The sequence below is a fragment of the Eumetopias jubatus genome, unplaced genomic scaffold (genome assembly GCF_037043125.1).
Source record: "Eumetopias jubatus isolate StellerSeaLion01/CBP00866 unplaced genomic scaffold, mEumJub1_p1.0 scaffold_4, whole genome shotgun sequence".
Taxonomy (NCBI): Eukaryota; Metazoa; Chordata; class Mammalia; order Carnivora; family Otariidae; genus Eumetopias; species Eumetopias jubatus.
In genome coordinates, this window is record NW_028274810.1 from 63,440,312 (window position 1) to 63,448,590 (window position 8,279).

Consider the following 8,279-nt stretch of genomic DNA (forward strand, 5'->3'; position numbering starts at 1 on the left):
CAATGTCTCAGACTCACTGGACTCAGTCTAGTCCCCCTACCTTACAGAGGGGTACACTGAAGCCCAGGGATGACAAGCGAGCCACCCAAAGTCCATGAGGAAGTTGTCTGGAATCACTATTCCTAACCTCAAGCCTAGAGCCCAGTCCATCTCACCCCACAGCAAAGCACAAAATAAGAGAGGCTTCAGTGAGACTTACAAGAGGACTCCCAGCAAGGTTGAATCAGTATACTGTCAGGAACAAGCCACAGACAGCCAGACCTTTCTGCAGAGGGCTCTGCAGCCCACAAAGGTCTCTCTCCTCTCTGCTCTTTAGTACAGAACTGACTCGTGTCTCTTCGGCAGCTCTGTTCGGTCTGTGGCTCCAGTGAACATTTCCATGGGTACCTGCCTCCCCTTCTCGACTCTCCTGGAAGGCCCGTGAGGGCTGACACCACATCTTACTCATCTCTGTGCCCTCTCCCCATCAGCCCCCCAGACTAGGGCCCCAAACATGGGAAACCCACCGCACCCCTGGATGAGTCACAGTCCTGGAAAGGTGGGTAGAAAGGAGGTCTTAAGTGAGAGTGAGGTCGGTGCTCCCCAAACTTCAGCCTGCATCAGAATCATGCAGAGGGCGTTTTAAAATTCAGACTGCTGAAAGCAAAAGTTCCCGGAGAGCCCAAGATTTTGCATTTCTGATAAGATCCCAAGGGATGCTGATGCTGGTGGTCCAGGGACCGTACTGTGGGAGCCAGTGAGCTGGAGACACAGGTGGGGAGAATGAGACCCAGAGACTGTTGAGGTGGCTTGTGACTGTCCATACCTCTCATGGCCACCGTCACTTTTGTAGCTGTTTGAGCACACCCAGCCCTGTGCAAGCACCTCAGATACAGTACCACATTTGGGCCTCATCCTAGGAGGAAGATACCACCATTATCATTCTCCTACAGAGGAAAACTGGAGGCGAAGAGTCATTTGTCCAAAGTCATGCAGTTGATAAGAGTTAGCATAAGGATTTTAACCCTGATCGAAGTCCAGAGCCCACGGGTGTAACCAGCACTCACTGTAGCCTCTTACAGCTTATGCAGACCAAGGACTTCTCTAGGAGTGCCCGAACCCCATACGCTCATGTAGCCTAAAGGCCTGGTCCCCAAGTGCGCCTCTGGGGAGTCCTGTGAATCAAGAAAGCCTGCCTCTTAAGTCCCGGACCCTGAGTATTTTCTCCCACAAGCACTTTGTTTCCCCACGTGATGTCCTTCATCTGGCCCCACAGATGGGGCCCTCCTGGCTGGAAGAGACGTGTCTGCATTCATTCTTCAGGCCCATGTCCCAGCTCTACCACCCCGCTCAGTGACAAAACACAGCGAAGTAACCTCCATTTATATGCCACAGTGATACTGGGTTGTCACTGTCTAGCATGGTCTGTCCCCCCATCAGACTGGGAACTCGCACAGATAGGGAGTTCATCTGAGTCCTCAGCATGGGGTCTGCCCAGAACAAGGGTTTAGTGATGGAGGGAAGGAAGGAAGGAGGGAGGGAGGGAAGGAAGGAAGGAAGGAAGGAAGGAAGAAAGGAGGGAAGGAAGGAAGGAAGGAAGGAAGGAAGGAAGGAAGGAAGGAAGGAGGGAAGGAAGGAAGGAAGGAAGGAGGGAAGGAAGGAAGGAGGGAAGGAAGGAAGGACGGAAGGAAGGAAGGAAGGAAGGAAGGAAGGAAGGAGGGAAGGAAGGAAGGAAGGAAGGAGGGAAGGAAGGAAGGACGGAAGGAAGGAAGGAAGGAAGGAGGGAAGGAAGGAAGGAAGGAAGGAGGGAAGGAAGGAAGGACGGAAGGAAGGAAGGAAGGAAGGAGGGAAGGAAGGAAGGAAGGAAGGAGGGAAGGAAGGAAGGACGGAAGGAAGGAAGGAAGGAAGGAAGGAAGGAAGGAAGGAAGGAAGGAAGGAGGGAGGGAGGGAGGGAGGGAGGGACATAGGGTCAAATGAGGAAATGAATGAATGAATACAAAACCAAACTCCAGGAATTCCCTCTGCTGGGCCTTTTAGCCTTTCCAGATAGGACTCTGGGTAGGAAGGGACCTCTGACATCATCCACTCCAACTCCCACCTTCAGAACTGCCCTAGCTGAACCCCTCCATGGGTCAGAACCTATAACTGTCCCCCGCTCCTCTCACACACACACACCCCTACCGTCCCAGCCTCCACTTACATGCCTCCAAGATTGAAGGGCTCACTCCATCTAAGGCTGACTGAACAATTAAAGAGCTCTAATAGCCACAAGGGTCTTGCCATTACCCCATGACCATGGCTCTGGGTCACCCAGAACAAGGCTGCTCCCCTGGCCTGCGACAGAAGGCGGACAGATGGGAGCCCATGTCCTCTGCCCCATCCACACTCGTTTCTTCTCATTTTCTCCAGCCGTGAACAGAGCTCCCAACCGTTCACTCACACACCTGCGCGTCCCTCTGTTCCTGCTGTTCCCTCTGTCTGGATGCCCTCTGAGAGCTCTACGTCCCAACCCTGCCCCCCACCCAGGCCTGGCTCAAATGGCACCACCTCCAGGAGGTCTTCTGTGCCCCTCCTAAGTGGGACTTCCATCCACCTCCTCAGTCCCCCTGCCCCCCCCGCTTCCCCCCAACACACTTCACAGCCCTTCGTTTCTCTCTCACACTGTTTTTTCCCTTAAATTGGGCTGATTTGTGCTAATTTCCCCTTCTTGACCTTGAACGGTTGGCTGCAGGGATGGAGTTGATTCATCAGAGTATCCTGCCTGCGCTCCCACCAAACACGCAGGGTCTTGAACATAGCGGATGCTCAGTAAGTGTCCCGAGAATGAATGAAGGAGGAATTGAAGGGGAAAGACTGAGTGAGTGGAAGCGAATACGTGTGTACGTGAATGATCAAATGAATGAATGAATCCTCTTCTCTGTTCTCCAAGCTGAAGACTCCAGTTCCTTCTGGGGGCCCCTTGGCCTCGGCATGGCAGAATACAGGAAGTTGTGGGATAAATGGGAAGGCGGACAGGAGGGAGGAACAATGGAGGGAGGTAGTGATACCAGCAAGACAGGAAGTGGAGGTGACAACATCGCTCCAAGGCCAGGCCCCCCTCAGAACCACAGCCCTTTACAGAGAAGCTGGGCAAGGAAAGCAGTGGGTGGAGATGGGGGGTGGGGGTGCCAACAAGCCCCGGAGGCCAGACGCGGGATGCATGAGCAGACTACTGGACCTGCCCAGCCAATCCTAAACTCCATCCTGCCTAGCAGGCTCCAACATGACCTGCCTGCTCCTCTCTCACCACCTGCATCTGCCGGCGCCAGAACCAACTCCTGGGCCCAGCTGCTGCGGGTCAGGACCCAGCCCCACCTCCTGGACTGGCCCTTGCAGGGAGGTTGCCCTCACAACAAGGGCTAGTGCTCCCCCACCCACCCCATGTCCCAGTGAGTCACATTGGCTGCACCCTCTGGACTCTGAGGCTTGGGTCCACAGGCCCTGACCCGGTGCCAGCCTCCCCCAGCCTACTGAGAGGCGGGCCCATCTCAGCTCAAACCCCAGGATGCTTCATGCCTCAGCGTGCCCGAGCAAGAGGGCACCAGGCACCAGGTGGCTTGTCTGGCGCCCAGTCCAGGGTAGAGGCAGCTCTGCCTAAAGAGAGTGCTTTAGGAGCACGAGGGTCCCAGAGAGTGCGGTCCTTCGCAAGGCAGGGAGGCAGGGAGGCAGGGGAGGGACTGCGGGAGGCCCCGGTCTTACCCAAGAGGTGCGACCCTGTAGACCCAACAGCTTGCAGGGCGGAGGCCGGGGGAGCCTGCGGGGAACGTTCGGAGAAGCAGCTCCGCGGGGAGACGCTCAGAACCGGGCATGGAGGTGCCAGAGCAGAGCCTGATTGGGGGAGGCTGCGCGAGGCGCCGGAAGCGGCCTGGCGAGCTCCTGATGACTCTGGTCCCCTCCCTTCCCCCCGCACGGGTGGGGCGGCCCGGGCTGCCCGCGCGGCCGCGATCGCAGAGGGCCAGGGCACCCGGCCCGGTGGCGCCAGACACCCCGCCCCGCCAGGCGTCAATGCCGGGGCGCCGGGCAGAGCCGGAACCACGGGCGCCGGACCTGGCAGGGTCCACGTGGAGCAGGCCAGGCGCCAGAGCGCCAAAGCCGCCTGCCTGTTATTGCTAAACCAGCTCCTTTACGGTCTGGACAAGTAATCCCTGCTATTCGTTCGCACCTTTATGGAGCATCTACTGCGTGCCAAACTCTCAGCCGGGGGCTGAGACGAGCCTCTGAGCCGCACACACCGTCTTGCCCTAATGGGTATTCAGAGAAAAAAATTACAACGGACAGCTCAGAACAGAACAAAGAAAATGAATACCCTCCATGGTCTCTTTCCTCAGAGAGAATCACTGTTAATATTTTAAGGTATGTGCTTCCAACTAGACTAGAGCTGAAAGATGCAGACATGCTAACTGGGGAGATAGAGGCAACCCTCCTCCCCCACCGTGTGTGTCTACATATGGTATGTTGTATAATGTAATATGATATGATATGAAATACGTGATATGATCATAGGCATAAGGAGCTGCCTAGAAAAATCGCCATCAGTATTCATGTTGCAGAGACCCACTCATCTGGACCTGACCGAGGATGATGGTGGCCACTGAAAGACTTTTGGATGGTGGATCTTGGATCTTGGATCTTGGATCTTGGGGGGAGGAGCTTGGCAGGAGGACTGCATTCCACACCAGGATGGGAGGGGCAGAGGATCAGCCATTGCAGATACCTCCCAGAGGCTGGTCCTTGAACTCCTGCCCCAGCCCCTCTACCGAGAAAAGGACAGGCCACAGACATAGAGCTGCCAAGCTGCCCACCTGGGGCCCAAGCCACCCTCCTGACTGTGTAACAAGACGGGGCACTTTCCCTTGTCACTTTGCTCCGGCTATGCTCTCAGAGCACCCTAAGGGTCCAAGAGCGTCAGGGCCAGAATGACGGGCATCCCACGCATGGGGCCTGGCAGCGGCATGAGGCCTGGCAGCGGCATGGACGAGTGGGCCTATCTCTGGCACAGCTAGCAACGTTAATGCAGGAGCCTCAGCTCAACAGAGGCTCCCGCTGTCACCAACAGCAAATGACATCCGAGATTGCTTTCTGAGTGCAATGAGACACATCTGGGGACACCCAGAAACAGGCAGGGCAGTGGACTTCACAGGGGAATTCCCACACTGGCAGGATGGCTCTAGGCTGGCATAAGCCACGATTTGATTTTAATGTGGTAGTCTTTATAATCAGATGGTGAGTGCTGGAGATATTCAAGTTATCTAAAAACAACTGACCAGGGGCACCTGGCTGGCGCAGTCGGTAGAGCATGCGACTCTTGGTCTCAGGGTTGTGAGTTCAAGCCCCACATTGGGTATAGAGATTACTTAAAAATAAAGTCTTTTAAAAAATAATAACAATGATAAATAAAAAATTAAAAAATAAAAACAAGTGACCATATTGGATATACTGTTTTGTAATCTGCTTTTTTTTCTCTCGACAATTATCATAAATATCTTTCCATAGTTTTCGTTGCGACATAGTATTTATCTTTATGGGTCTACTTGAATTTATTTATTTTTGCCTTATAGCTTTATTGAAATATTATTACATGCAATGGACTGTACATATTTAAAGTATATAATTTGGTAAGTTTTGACATACATATTATATATAAATATATATATACATATATATCCGTGAAAGCATCGCAGTCGAGGTAATGAACATATCATCACCCCCAAAACTTCCTATGGCCCTTTGTCATCTCTTCCTTCTGCCCCACACTGCCCCTCCCCCACATCCCCAGGCAAACAATAGTCTGCCTCTGTCACTCTTGATTAGTTTGCGTTTCTAGAATGCTACACAAATGGAATCACACAGTATGCATTCTTTTTTGTCTGGCTCCATTCACTCAGCATAGTTATTTTGCAATTCATATGTATGTTGCACACGGCAATAATTTGTCCACTTCTATTGCTGAGTAGAGTGCCATTTTATGGTTATAGCACGATTTGGTTACTCATTCACTTATTGACAGATTTTGGATTGTTTCTAGTTGCTGGCTAGTATACAAATAAAGCCAGTATGAAAGTTCATGTTCAAATCCACATGTGGACATAGACTGTCATTTTTCTCAGGTACATATCTAGGAGTTGAATGGCCAAGTCATACAATAGATGTATGTTTAACGTTTTTTAAGGTGCCAACGTTTTTCCACCCTGGTGGTATTGGCCCACATTCCCACCAGCAGCCTCTGAGAGTTCCAGTTCCTCCACACTTTCACAGCACTCGTTCAGTCAGTTTAATCTGAATCATTTCAGTGGATTCAGAGTGCTTTATCATTGTGGGTTTCATTTATACTTTCCTGTCCATTAATGTTGTTAAGCATCTTTTTGTATGCTGACTTACCATGATCTTTGTTTCTTCTTTGGTACAATGTCTAGTCAAATCTTTCCCCAATTAAAAAAAAACTGGATTGATTGTCTTATTATTGAATCATAAGAGTTTTTTGTATATCCAAAAGAATTGAAAACAGATTCTCCAAGAGATATTTATACAGCCTGTGTCCATAGCAGCACTATTCACAATAGGCAAAAGGTAGAAGTAACCCAAATGTCCCTCGACTGATGAATGAATAAGTAAAATGTGGTACATGTGTACAATGAACTATATTCAGCCTTAAAAAGGAAGGGAATTCTGACACATGCTAGAACATGGATGAACCTCGAGGACATTATGCTAAGTGCAATAAGTCAATCACGAAAGACAATACTGTACGATTCCACTATATGAGTTTCCTAGAGTAGTCAAATTCATAGAGATAGAAAGTAGAATGGTGGTTGCCAGGGGCTGGGGTGGAAGGAAATGAGCAGTTGTTTAATGGATGTAGTTCATGGATCAAAAAACTCAATATTAGTAATTTTAAATTCCATGTAAATTTTGCCCTGATAGAAATTTTAACAGAGGAATAATGTTACCCTCTCCTTCTCCCCAAACGATTGAGTAAAATCAACACTCCAAGAAGATGAGCCATGTTTATCTTGGGCCACTGACTACATTTGTCCGACTGCTGCTTTCCAAATGCACCCTGCTCAGTGGGGGGGTCCTGTTTCTCCCTCTGCCTGCCGCTCCCCTTGCTTGTGTGCTTGCTCTCTCTCTCTGTGTGTGTGTGTGTGTGTTAAATAAATAAATACAATCTTAAAAGAAAAAAGAATTACCTTAAAAAATAAATAAATTTTGGGGTGCCTGGGTGGCTCAGTCGTTAAGTGTCTGCCTTCGGCTCAGGTCATGATCCCACGGTCCTGGGATCGAGTCCCGCATCTGGCTCCCTGCTCAGCAGGAAGCCTGCTTCTCCCTCTCCCATTCCCCCTGCTTGTGTTCCCTCTCTCGCTGTGTCTCTGCCAAATAAATAAATCTTTTAAAAAATTAAAAATAAAAATAAATAAATAAATAAATTTTAGAATCGGCTTATACATTTTCAAAAATAAAATAAATCTTGCTTTGTTTATCCCTTTTGATAGGGATGGTGTTGGATCCATCAATCTGGAAAGAATTGACATTAATAATATTGAGTTTTTTGATCCATGAACATGGTGTATCTCTCCATCTGTTCAGGTTTTCATTAATTTCTCTCTGCAATATTTCATAATTTTCAGTTACAAGTCTTGCACATCTTCTTTTTTTAAAAAAATATTTTATTTATTTGACAGAGAGAGACACAGCAAGAGAGGGAACACAAGCAGGGGAGGGGCAGAGGGAGAAGCAGGCTTCCTGCTGAGCAGGGAGCCCGATGCGGGGCTTGATCCCAGGACCCTGCGACCATGACCTGAGCCAAAGGCAGACACTTAACGACTGAGCCACCCAGGCACCCCTTGCACATCTTCTGTCAAATTTATTACTAAGCATTTCATATACTTATACCATTATTAATGTACTTTAAGAATTTCAATTTCAGGGGCAACTGGTTGGCTCAGTTGGTGGAGCATGCGACTCTTGATCTCAGGGGGTCATGACTTCAAGCCCCATGTTCAAGGTAGAGATTACTTAAAAATAAATAAACTTTAAAAAATAAAAATTTCACTTTCAGTCAGAATGTTGCTAATATGTAGAAATACAATTGCTTTTTGTATATTACTATATTTGCATATATTTTGAAACTTTTAAAACTCATTTTCAGTGGCATTTTATAGATGTTTTAAAATTTTCTGGGCTACCTGTCGGGCTCAGTCAATAGAGCGTGCAACTCTTGATCTCAGCGTCATGAGTTCGAGCCCCCCATTGGGTGTGGAGAT

At 49.4% G+C, this 8,279-nt stretch overlaps 1 protein-coding gene across 1 annotated transcript in view; it reads right to left on the reverse strand.

Moving 5' to 3' along the window:
* ACOT11 (acyl-CoA thioesterase 11) overlaps window positions 1-3,835 on the reverse strand; it is a 51,199-nt gene extending 47,364 nt beyond the window's left edge. The window contains exon 1 of the mRNA XM_028106938.2: window positions 3,718-3,835. The gene's annotated coding sequence lies outside the window, so the exon portion shown is untranslated. The remainder of the gene's footprint in view (window positions 1-3,717) is intronic.
* Window positions 3,836-8,279: the final 4,444 nt, after the last annotated feature.